The 12,545-nt window shown below is 44.6% G+C and overlaps 1 long non-coding RNA gene across 1 annotated transcript; it reads right to left on the bottom strand.

Annotated features, from left to right (window-relative positions):
- On the bottom strand, window positions 1–9,067 carry LOC138984392 (uncharacterized). Its single transcript, XR_011461651.1, has 3 exons — window positions 8,602–9,067; window positions 5,934–5,998; window positions 1–3,534 (listed from the first exon to the last, which is right to left on the bottom strand). It is a non-coding gene; the product is annotated as an uncharacterized lncRNA (long non-coding RNA).
- Window positions 9,068–12,545: the final 3,478 nt, after the last annotated feature.

The following is a 12,545-nucleotide window of genomic DNA, read 5'->3' as shown; positions in this document are numbered from 1 at the left end:
CCAGACATGAGACAGAATGAGAAGGAAATAAAGTTTATTAGAATGGGGGACACTGTTAGAACAGCGGGCCAGCTCAAGGGAGAACCAACATTGAACAGGGGTCTTTAGTCCACTTTTATACCCAGGGTACAAGGAGTGGGATAGGGGTCTTGTAGGTCATTTGCTGATTGGACGAGGCATGTATATTGGGTGGAGGGAAGAGTAAGGCAAATACCTTCTCCCTATAGGGTAAGAGGGGAGCCACGTTATGCTGCTCAGGAGGACTTGAAATCCATTAATAGTTACAACAAGGGGGAGGGAAGGATGACAAGGGTCTGGTTTTTCCATTCCTGCATTGCAAGATCCTCCTTGGTTTTATCTGCTCTTTTGTCCTTGGGTCACCATATTCCTCCCTCTCTTTATTTCTAGGGCTAATTCTTTGGCCTCTTTTGATACCCTGCTCATGTCTGTCTACCTATTTCCCTTCTCAGGCATTTGGGAACCCAGTCTCAGGGGAAAAGGGGCGATGACCACTCTGGCTTCTTCAGGCTGTACAGGGGCGTCGTGGGGCTCTGGGTTCCCTTTGTCTGCTCTCTGTCAGGTGCATTTACGGAGGGAGATGAGAGTCCATGGAATGATAAGGTGGCTTGTTTCAGCATTGTCTGGGTGTTGGTCAGGGAATATTCTTGTCATCCTACCACTTGGAGATTTGTTGTATTCTGGAAGAAACAAACTTAACAAGAAAGTTAAAAGTATATGGCCCAAAGATTAATAGAAGTAGAAAAGCTGCTCCGGGGCTACCAGGGGAACCAGGACCAGACATTGGTTTGTGACGTTAGTGTTTCTCTAGGTATGAGAAGATGCAAGAATTTGGGCTCATAAAATCTTTACCTGAAAACATCTGACTATCTGAAGGCCGGTTCTTCTGGGTTTTTCCCAGAGCACAGAGTGCCTTATTTCTGATCTCCACCCTGACTTCCTTTCAGGCAGTATCGAAGGTCAGCAGCTTGCAGTGGTCATGATGTAATCTTTGTAGACGCAGCTGGCAAGTACCAACTTCTGGTCAGCAGGGCCCCTTCACAGCCACATATTTGACCATGTCTGGGGGCCATTTCATGGCCATTGTGTCCCACGGTGCTGGGAAGGCTCATTCCCAGGTCTAGGGAATATTCCATTGACAGGCCACTCAGTGTGCTGTTATTGGACCAGGCCTTGCAAGTAGCAAGTCTCTGGACCACTGTCTTACTAGCCTCTTGGTCCAGGAAAATATTCCCTCTTTTTGCTTCTTCCCATATCTAGAGTTACATTATTACAATCATTGATCTCATATGGAACTGCATATCAGCATTGTATCACAGGCTCAGTCACACATTTGTTAACGTAAGAAATAATCTTCTGAAACAAGTGACATAGAAAATAATATAGCTATAGCTAGCTGTTATTAGTAAAGTCATAAGCAGAAGGAAATGGCAGCCCACTCCAGTGTTCTTGCCTGGAGAATCCCAGGGACAGGGGAGCCTGGTGGGCTGCCGTCTATGGGGTTGCACAGAGTCGGACACAACTGAAGCGACTTAGCAGCAGCAGCAGCAGCAAGCAAGAATTATAAGTCAAAAACTTTCATTAGGTAGAGCCTGGTATACCCCAGGTCATCTGACTTCATTTGTTAAATGACTATAGGCTGGTGTTAATCTCCTGGTTGTACATTATGGAACATCTGACCTTTATCTGAAGATTGGTTACTGAGATAAGCCTTAGAAACAAACTTAGAGTGTCCTTTTTAATAATTTAATTAAATCTTTTAGCAGTATAACATAACAAGGAACTATCTCAGAAGTGAGTCTTAGCAAACACTAGACCTTAATTAACAAAACTAGAAATTTAGTTTAACAATTTACAAAACTTAATATTCAGTGATTTTTTCATTATGGAGGCATTAACTCTGTAGCCAGGGAAGGTTTTAACCCATCAAATAAAAATGAGGTTTGTCAGGGAGCTGGGAAAAGCCAAGCGGCCGTCTTGGATTTCCCATAGCCCTGACTCTTTGATTTTCAGCTATCGTTCACCCATTTTTAATTCCCCAATTTAGGAGTAGACTGTTGCCATTTTTTAAGGACATTAGGATAGCACAAGTCTAACAGTGAGGCGTTATTTTTTGTAGAAGCAGAATGAGCTTTTACATGTACCATAATCTTAAATAACACTTATTTACTAAAGTAACAAAAGATTTTTAAAACAAATATAAATCACTTAAAGGCAAAGAAATTCATAATCTATTATTGAAAGATTCATTCTAAGAAAACTTTGTTCTCTTAACATAGAGAGTAGACTAAATTCCAGTCTGTTACCAATTTATCAGGTAGCAAACAAACAAAATTTATCAGTTAATCTTAGAAAAGTCTTTTCCATACATCTTGAAGAACTAGCAGTATTTTTCTAAAGGCATGAGAGTGAAACCATATAAGGCATGTTTAAAATCTAATTAAATTGTAATTGACAAAGTAGCCTGGTCATTGCTGTGACTTGTAACACTTTAACATGATAACTAGAATTATAACTGACAACATTTTACCAGGACATATCAGATTTTCATGAATTTCACATAATTTCTAGGATATCTATATAAGTAACATCAACCATACAATTAACCTGAGAAGATTCGTCACTCCTCCAACAATATTTCCCATGCAATTTAACATGTCAAATGAACTCAGGTAGTTTAAGAGCTCTTTGGGATGTCTCAGGGGCCCTCTGAAGCATCCCAAAGTCAGCTAGAAGTCAAGCTATTTAGGCAGTTTTGTCAATAAATATCAGAAGGGTTTATAACACTCAGTCAGATAGAATCATATAGATCATTGTGAAATAATATATTCACTTAGCCAAAGTAACAAAGAAGATTTCAAAGGTAAACATAGAACAGATCACTTTAGAGGCAAAGAAACTTAAAATCCATTATCAAAGGCAGTTCAACATCTCAAGAAAACTTTTATTTATACACAAAACTCTTCCCTTGGGGTCCACTTTCCATAAAGCCTTCTTATCACTCTCTGTACCCATTTGTTCTCCCATCGTGGAACAGCCAATGGTAAGTCAGACCTACTTCCTTCCCCTTCATAAAGTGTAACTTCATTCCTCATACCTTCTCTATTGAACACACACATCCTGCTTTCCTTAAGCAACCAAGAATTGACCTTTATATTAGCATTCTATAGATTGGTGAACACACATACCAGTGATAATTTCTCAAAAAAATTCTAGCGAACATCTCAGGATGGCATCAAACATTATTTATTAATAGTCCAAAATCTTTAGTTTCTCTGTAAATTAGTATTCAGTAATGAATGTTTCAGAATCTTATTTTATTTGGAAATGACCTAGCTGTTCAATAAACTTCTGTTACTTAGTTCAGCACAACCCTAGAAATCCAGGTTACCAAAATCTAGAGAAACTGTTTTAGACAGACGTTTTTAATCTTAATAGAGTTTATCTAAAAACTCATATCTCGTTTACATTTTTTTTGAAGTTTTTTCACTTGAGGTACCTTCCTTGCCGACAAACCTGTGACAGATATAACAATATAAAATATTTAACTTATAATAAATCTAGGTACAATGAAAATATGCTTAATCTTAATGACTCTTAGACATGTCTATATTAGATTAGCAAACAAATGTTAATACTAGATATTTAATATTGAATATTTCCCAATTCACGTGAATCTGAAATTCAGTTAGGTTAATTTCTCTTGTATTTAGAATTGTCTGATTTGTAAGCACTTACTTTTCTTTAGGCCAATTAAATTAGAACTCACAACTTCAGCAATATTATTAAAAAAAAAAAAAAAAAAAAGACACACACTGAGACACACATAAATCCAGACAGACAGACAGAGATCTCATAGTTTTCTGCCTGAGATTTAAAATGTCTCTTTGAACCACCTTCCCCCCCGCCTCCCCCACTGCTTTTTTTTTGCTGAAGTTCTAATTTGCCCAAGGCTGAGGTCTCAGGCAAAGTGGGCTGTGTATTTCAGGGACATAGAAAGAGTTAACTTCAAGCTTTTCCCTAGGCAGGGCTTTTATTTATTTATTTTTTTAGGGATGAATAACTTTTTATTTTTTATTTATTTTTTAATATAAATTTATTTTAATTGAAGGCTAATTACTTTACAGTATTGTATTGGTTTTGCCATACATCACCATGAATCTGCTACGGGTGTACACGTGTTCTCCATCCTGTAACCCCCTCCCACTTCCCTCCCCGTACCATCCCTCTGGGTCATCCCAGTGCACCAGCCCCGAGCATCCTGTATCGTGCATCAAACCTGGACTGGCGATTCATTTCACATATGACATTATACATGTTTCAATGCCATTCTCCCAAATCATCCCACCCTTGCCCTCTCCCACAGAGTCCAAAAGACTGTTCTATACATCTGTGTCTCTTTTGCTGTCTCGCATATAGGGTCATTGTTACCATCTTTCTAAAGTCTATATATATGCGTTAGTATACTGTATTGGTGTTTTTCTTTCTGGCTTACTTCACTCTGTATATAGGCTCCAGTTTCATCCACCTCATGAGAACTGATTCAAATGTATTCTTTTTAATGGCTGAGTAATACTCCATTGTGTATATGTAGCACAGCTTTCTTATCCATTCATCTGCTGATGGACATCTAGGTTGCTTCCAGGTCCTGGCTATTATAAACAGTGCTGCAATGAACATTGGGGTACACGTGTCTCTTTCAATTCTGGTTTCCTCGGTGTGTATACCCAGCAGTGGGATTGCTGGGTCATATGGCAGTTCTATTTCCAGCTTTTTAAGGAATCTCCACACTGTTCTCCATAGTGGTTGTACTAGTCTGCATTCCCACCAACAGTGTAAGAGGATTCCCTAACAAGCTAGTTGTTTCTAATTGCACATGCAAAAAGAACCGGTTTTGCAGTTTCCAAGAAAAAACATTTTTGTTTTAACCAGTTTTCTCTGGAGTCTAAAGAATATCATGGCCATCCTGTGTCAAAAAGTCATCTTTCCTTTCTGTAGTCATAGTTTTACACCTAAATTATAGACCAACTATGCTCAAATTGACTCTGATATCAGGGACAGATCAGTTGATAAAATTCTTGGATGGTCCCTCTGGTGGGAAGTGAGGTCTTTGTCCCATCAGAAGAATCTGAAGGGTTAAGGAAATTTGCAGGAGTGGGGAAGCTTGATCCTTCCCCACCCTGAGAAACAGTAGTTAGCAGGGAACTCTTTAGTATGTTTAGGAGTGGGGGGAACTTGGTTCTCTCCCCATCTGAGAGATAAGCATAGAGGACAGTTTTGATCCTTCAGGCTTTTGAATATAGGAGAAAGACCTGGACCAAAGGGAACCTCAGAATTCTTTCCTAGAGATCATGTGGATATGAAAGGTCGAGTAGGGGTTGTCTAGGAAATCTAATGGAGAGAGACACAGCAGGGGACAGGAGATAGGGAGGCAACAGAAAGACACCTGCGGCATGAGTCCCTCAAATCCATATTCTAACTGAGGGCCATGAAGGACTGAACATAAGGAAATTCTGAATCCTTTCTCTGCTTTTGGCAAAAGCTAGTGTGCCATTCAGAGGCCATTTTGGGGGGTCCCCCAGTTTGTATTGGGGCAGGCCTTTTGCAGGGTCAAAATTTTCCAGTTTCTGAGAATGTAGCCAAGGGGTGAGTCTGAGAAAGGCTCCCAAGACATACCAGAACCCATCCTTAGCCTATACACCATAGAACGGGGGTACTAAGAGTCACCGACGGCAAAAAATCGTCCCTTTTTTGTCTCAGTGACGTCTCGGTGCAACTCTTGGCACAAAAATAGCCGACCGTCCCAACAGTAGCGTACAACAGTGAGAGGTGACCTCTGAGAACTGTGCAGCTAAGGCACCACGTGACCTGGGCAGAGAAAGACAGAGATCCCTGGGAGCAGCTGGGTGACTCACCATTGGGCGATTGCCTGAAACATGGAAGGCACTCCTGGGATGGCTCAGAGGCAACACCGAGGCTCCTGTAAATCAATCCGGACCGAAAGGGAAAGAAGTGAAAGTGACAGGCGAGAAGGCTGAGGAATCCACCTTACAATGCTACGGGGGAGGCGGTGGCCAGGGGACAATGGTCTGTCCCTGCTTTGCTTCAACCACTATGTGCCTGACACGGTGCACGGAAGTTGTCTTCCTGGGGGCGGATGCCCTTGTGGCCTGATCCGCTCTGCGACCCTCCTAGTGGACCGGCTCACGGGAGTCTTCATGTGGCAGGCACCCTAATGGCTTTTAAGAGCCTGAGCCGTGCCCACACAACATTGGTTGGCCTAGTCCTCAGTTGGAAAGAAGACGAAGGAGAGACCCTTCCCATTTGGGTGGCATCTACTGGGGCTCAGTGAGCTGTGGGGTCCTTGGAACACACCAGAGGATAACCCTGGCCAGAGTTCCTCAGTTGCTTCCACAGCACTTGCCTGTTCGCAGAGGGTCCCTATGAGAAAGGAGAAGTGAGGAGGTGGGGAAGAGACCCCAAGTCCCCATATAGGCCACCAAAAATGTTGTGGTCTAGGTGCTGGTGGGAAAAGAATTTCCAGACATAAGACAGAATGAGAGGGAAATAAAGTTTATTAGAATGGGAGACACTGTTAGAACACTGGGCCAGCTCAAGGGAGAACCAACATTGAACAGGGGTCTTTAGTCCACTTTTTAACCGGGGTACAGGAGCGGGATAGGGGTCTTGTGGGTCATTTGCTGATTGGATGAGGCATGTATATTGGGTGGAGGGAAGAGTAAGGCAAATACCTTCCTCCTATGGGTAGGAGGGGAGACAGGTTATACTGCTCAGGAGGACTTGAAATCCATTAATAGTTACAAGAAGGGGGAGGGAAAGACGACAAGGGTCTGGTTTTTCCATTCCTGCATTGCAAGACCCTCCTTGGTTTCATCTGCTCTTTCGTCCTTGGGTCACCACAATTCTGACCGTTATTGTTGCTGGCAGGAGTAGTTGGGGAAGACACCTGTGGAGTCTGAACAGGACAGGCTCCCTTGTTTGATGGGGCTGGGAGCTTGCCCTGGGAGCCGTTTCCCAAAAGGGGGGTGCCATCCTTATGAAATTTAGAACGACATTGATTTGCCCAATGATTTCCTTTTTTACATTTTGGGCAGAGGCTGGGGACATTCCCCTTTTGTGAATTACCTTTTTGAAAGTTCCCTTTTTTGAACTTACATTCAACCCTAGTATGTCCAGGTTTCCCACAATTAAAACAAGTGCTGGGGAATTTAGGAAGTTGTAATCTAGCCATAGCTTGAGCTAATAAATCCCCTTTAAAGGATTCGGTTCCCACTCCCTGGCATAGCTTAACATAATCATTTAAACTAGCTTTTCCTTTGAAAGCGTTCATTACTTTTTTGCAATCAATGTTAGCATTATCGTAAGCCAACAATTGTAATAAGATGTCTGCTGCCTTGGCATCTGTGACTTGCTGGGAGATTGCCTCTTGTAATCGGGCAATAAATTCAGTATAGGGCTCCTTAGGCCCCTGGACAACTTTTTGAAAGGAAACAGAAGTCTGGCTTATTGACTGTATTTTCTCCCAGGCCCTCAAGCAACAGCTTCGCAATTGTTTTATGGCTTGATCATTCATACGTATTTGATCTTGCACTCTCCCCCATGGACCTATCCCCATAAGTTGTTCCAAGGAAATAGGGATATTATGAGTCTGATTGTGTGCAGCCAGAGTCTCAGCATGATCCTGCCACCAAGTTCTGAACTGACGAAACTCCCCTGGGGTCAAGACTGTTTTTGCTAAAGCCAACCAATCTGCTGGAATGAGGCGATTGCCCTCTGCCACACTCTGAACTATTTCTACCGTGAACGGGGAATTTACACCATAATTTTGTATTGCTTGTTTTAATTCCTTTAGGATTTTAAAAGGAAAAGGCTCACGAACAGCCTCATAGACTCCATTAGGGTTGTTAGGATCAACACCAAGAGCTATACTCTCATGAATAGTCATAGGAGAGGTAGTACAAAAAGCCTCTAAATCTCCTTCCCGTTGTGCTTGTAAAATTCCTTTCTGTATGGATGAAAGGCGAGGAGTGGGCATAGACTCTCGACTGAAAATGTTTCCTGCAAAAGCAGGTGGTAGGGATGGAGAACAGTGGGAAGGAGGTGGAGAAAAAAATCCCTCATCACCCTCCTTGGGAGCTGAGGGAGCGGGTTTTGCAGATGGCTTGCCCTTTCCCTCTGGCTTCACATACTCTGGACTTTGAGGCTTTTCAAAAGAGTCATCATCACTTTCATCAGAAGAATCAGAAGTCTGTAAAAGTTCCAGTACTGACTTAATTAATGCCCACGTACTCCAAATAGAAACAGGGAGCGGAGTTCCTTTCGCATATTCTTTCTTTAACTCAGCTCCAATCTTTTCCCAGGCTTTTAAAACTAAGGTCCCTATTGATGGGAACCAGCAGCAGTATTTATCCACTGCTTGTAACAATTCTAATAATTGCCCTTCACTAATAGAAACTCCTCCCACTTTCAAGAGCTGTCTTAATAAACAAATATACGGGCAGTAGTGTTCTGCACTCTCAACATTTCCCATTTTAACCCCGATTAAATGCCTGAAAGACTTACCAGTGGAGATTTTCAGAGGCCGCTCCATCGTCCCAGGTTCTGCGTCCTGCAGTTTCACTTGCACTCGTAGAGAGGTCTTCTGCTCCAGCCCCACGCTGGGTGCCAACTGTTGCCTTAACAGTCCAGGAGCGAGCCTCGAGAATGAAGACAGAACACCAAATCTGGTGCAATGGGTCAGGGGACCTGCAGCCTCTATTGGACTGAGGTGCAGAGTCCACTCTGAGTCCAGCTTTTATTCCAAATTGCAGACTACAAGACTGTCTTTGATCTTATCTTTCTCAAGACACGTGCTGTTTTAAGCACATACTCCTAAATGTCATGGACTATACTGACATAGTCCAGATCTCCTTGTTTTCACCCCAGGCCTTTCCCTTCTGGGCCAGTCTCGGGAACAATCAGCAAGTGCGTAGGCAGCGTTCATGCCTGGCGCTGACCCGGTGTTCCAAGGTCCGTGCTTTCATGATCCCAGTCATACTCCCTTCTGCATCTGGCCTTGGGGCTTGTAACAAGGCTATTATTCTAAGAAAAACATGAAAGATAATCATTAACATAGTTTCTTATGCTGTTTTTCCAGCTGCTATTTCTGTGGAATCTCTCAAGGCTGGGTAAGTACAGCATTAGGAAGTCCCAGTACAGCTCCCTCTCGCCCTCCTTTCACCCTTCCTCACTCTCCTTTCTGTTCCCTTCCCTCCTTTTGCTCTGTCTCCTTCTGGGTTTTGTGTTTCCCCACACCCTGTTTTGCCTTTTTCTCTTGGTGCTCCCATGTTTCCTGCATTTTCTGCTTTTTGTCCTTTATCGGGTCATCCTTGGTTTTCTTGTCTCCCGTGTCCTGACCACCTCTCCCCATTCTCCTTCTTCTGATCCATCAGGACCTGAGACTCCTTCCTTCTCTGCCCACAGCCCCCTCCCACCTCCTAACGTGCTGACTCCACAGCACACAGCCCTCTGTGCAGCTGTTCACACCCTGGGCCTCCGGAGGGACCTCATTGCCAAAGTGTGTCTGTCCCCTTGGGGGTGCCTTAGTTGGTGCCTGTGTCTGGCTTTGGGGGTGGAGTGGATATATAGGGATTGGAGCCTGTCTCAGAGCAGAGGGATGTACCGTGTGTCTCCCTTTTCAGTTAAAACAAAATCTCTGCTGCTGCTGCTGCGAAGTCGCTTCAGTCGTGTCCGACTCTGTGCGACCCCAGAGACGGCAGCCCACCAGGCTCTGCTGTCCCTGGGATTCTCCAGGCAAGAACACTGGAGTGGGTTGCCATTTCAAAACTCTGGAGGTCAATAATTCCCAGTGGGCGAGAGTCTTGAAGCAGAGACCCTGGGTCCCTGAGCCCCACCTGGTGCTCAGCCCCACCTGAGATTGGCTCCAGAATTTTGGCAGGCTCATTAAACACTGGCTGCCTAGAGGGCATCTTAGAGGAAGCTGGAGGTGAATGCCTTCCATCCCAATACTCTCTGGGAAACCAAAAATAGGAGCCAGTAGAGAACCCCAAGGTCTTGAAGACACCCGTCGGCAGTGTTGGTGAGGGGCAGTGATGTAGCCCCCCTGTCTCAGTGATGGAAACATCATGTCCTGCCTCTGCAGGGAGAAGAGCATGGCCACTGCAGCCTTAGAGGTGATGCTAGCCTGGAGTTTTTTTTTTCTCCTGTTCAAGGGGTCAAAAATTGCTGGGTGACTGTTTTTAAAGGGGAAGTCTCTTTTCAAATTTTCCTGGGCAGGTGCTTTAGGGGGTGAAGTTTGCTGCTTCTGTTCTCATAGGAATTGCAGCGCCTGGCTGTGAGGCGACACACATGTGTTTCTGTGTGCCAGGTGCTTTCTGCTTCTGCTTCCTGTTTCTCTGAGCCTCAAGCGTAATACGATCTATATCAGTGTATATTATTTTTAAAAAATTTCTGAAGCTTCCGGTTCCCATTAGCCCCTTCAGTTAATCACAGAGAAGAACCTTGTCCCTTCTCCCATATTGATAATGTCCTTTGTAATCTCAATAGAAAGATGGAAGGAAGAAAAAAACTCTGCAAGACAAATTCACATATACTAATGCCCCAAATTTGCTCACAGCAGAGACACAGGTCAGAAGGGTCCTAGCCAATTTGCACCCTCACCCAAACCTAGGTTTCTGGGAACCACTGCCACTGATTCCCCACCCACACCTGGACCACAGCCAGGGGTTGTAGCCCAGCCTGTGACTCAAGAGGTTGGACCCCACCAAGTGCCAATATCCTGTCCCCCTAACTCTTAAAGGGGCCATGGCAGCACCCAGATGCCTCTCTTTAAAGTTGTATGCCTGTGTGCACACTCAATGTGTGTCTGTGTGTGTTTGTATGTGTGTCTGAGTATATGTGCCCACTGTTCCCCTGCATTGAGATAGGCAGCCCTTTACAGTAACTGGTGGCTATGAAGGCCCCACAAGTCTCCCATGGACAGAGCAGTCTGGTGGGCTACAGTTCTTGTGGTTGCAAAGAGTTGGACATGACTTAGTGACCAAACAACGGCAACAACTACAGATATGTGAAAAAGAAACAGGAGGGAACCATTTCCTCAGGACTTGGGCCCAGACCACCTCTTCTCTGGGAGCCCTTTCAGCCTCATAAACAGTCAGATGACTTTAAGACTCCACTTGGTCAACAAATACTATTGTGCACCGAGTGAGTGTGTGCCAGGCGCTGATCTAGGCACTGGACAGAGAGCAGAGAACAGAACCAAGAGTTCCATCCTCATGGAGCTTGCACTCTTGTACAGGAGACGTGCACATCAGTATATAATAACAAGTCAGTGAGTGATAAATGCCACATAAGAGGAACACAGGTGAGAAGAGTTATTGGAGTGCCTATGCGGGGGGTGGGGGCGCAAGGCTGCTATTTTAGGTAGGTGGGCAGGGTAGATATTTAAGAAGATACTGAATGAAGCAAATAGGCTGTATAATGACAACTCCCCAATTCCTGCCTCCGGAGCTGATCTCACTTGGGATCACAGTCACAGCCAACCACCTCCTGATCTCTGCTTCTGGACATCTCAGGACACGTCACACTCAACATGTCCAGACCCATCTCTTTAATCCCCCACCCCCAACACACGCTAATCCTTCCTCATCTTTCCCATCTCAGTCAATGGCACCACCTTCACAGATGCTCTTCATAAAGTACTTGTGAATCCACACACTCGTCTTCATCTCTAGAGCCACCTGAGGGGATCCATCCATCCCCTCACCTGCACTCCTGCCATAAGCTTCTAGTTGCTTTCTCTATTTCCATCCTTTCCCTCAAAATCTGATTTGGAGTAAAGTCAAAGTAAGGCTTCTGTTTGCTCCCTTAGGCTGGAACACAGATTCCAAAACATCACCTCCAAAGCCCTGCAAGTTCAGGCCCCTTTCTACCTCTCCAGCCTCCTCACCTCCCTCCCTCCAACCACTGACAGCTGCTTCCAATTCCTCTTTGTTATCTCAGGGCCTTTCACCTTACATGTCCACACACCACCCAAACCTGCACTGAGACGAGAACTCAGCCTGGCACACAGTGTTCAGTCCTGTGTCAGTCAATGCCACTCTAAGCCTCAGTTTGCTCATCCAGAAAATGGAGATAATAGCTCCTGCTTTTAGTCATAAAGGCTGTTAACTGCACCTTGAAGAGAACATCTCTGGCCACTTAAGCAGAGAATAACTGTACTAGAAGGATGCAGGATAGCTTGGAGAATCATTAGGGAGGGACCAGCCTGACTCCAGGCTGAGACCAGGAGGAGGGGTGCTGGGCAGCCAGGTCACAGCCAAGGGCAGCGGGTCCAGGCACCGTGGTCATTGGAAGCACACATCAGATGCTGCTGCAGGCCCCGCAGAAGGAATTCTGGCCTTTGTTTCTGTGTATCACCTGTTCTTGTGTGTCCAGGCCCCACTTACAGGGCAAGTCAAATATTTATCTGGCCTTTTAAGGTTCTTATTGAGGGTGAGGCCCAGTCT

This window comes from Bos mutus, chromosome 21, assembly GCF_027580195.1.
Source record: "Bos mutus isolate GX-2022 chromosome 21, NWIPB_WYAK_1.1, whole genome shotgun sequence".
NCBI lineage: Eukaryota > Metazoa > Chordata > Mammalia > Artiodactyla > Bovidae > Bos > Bos mutus.
The sequence above is the reverse complement of the archived record's forward strand: the minus strand, read 5'-3'. Positions and strand labels throughout refer to the sequence as shown.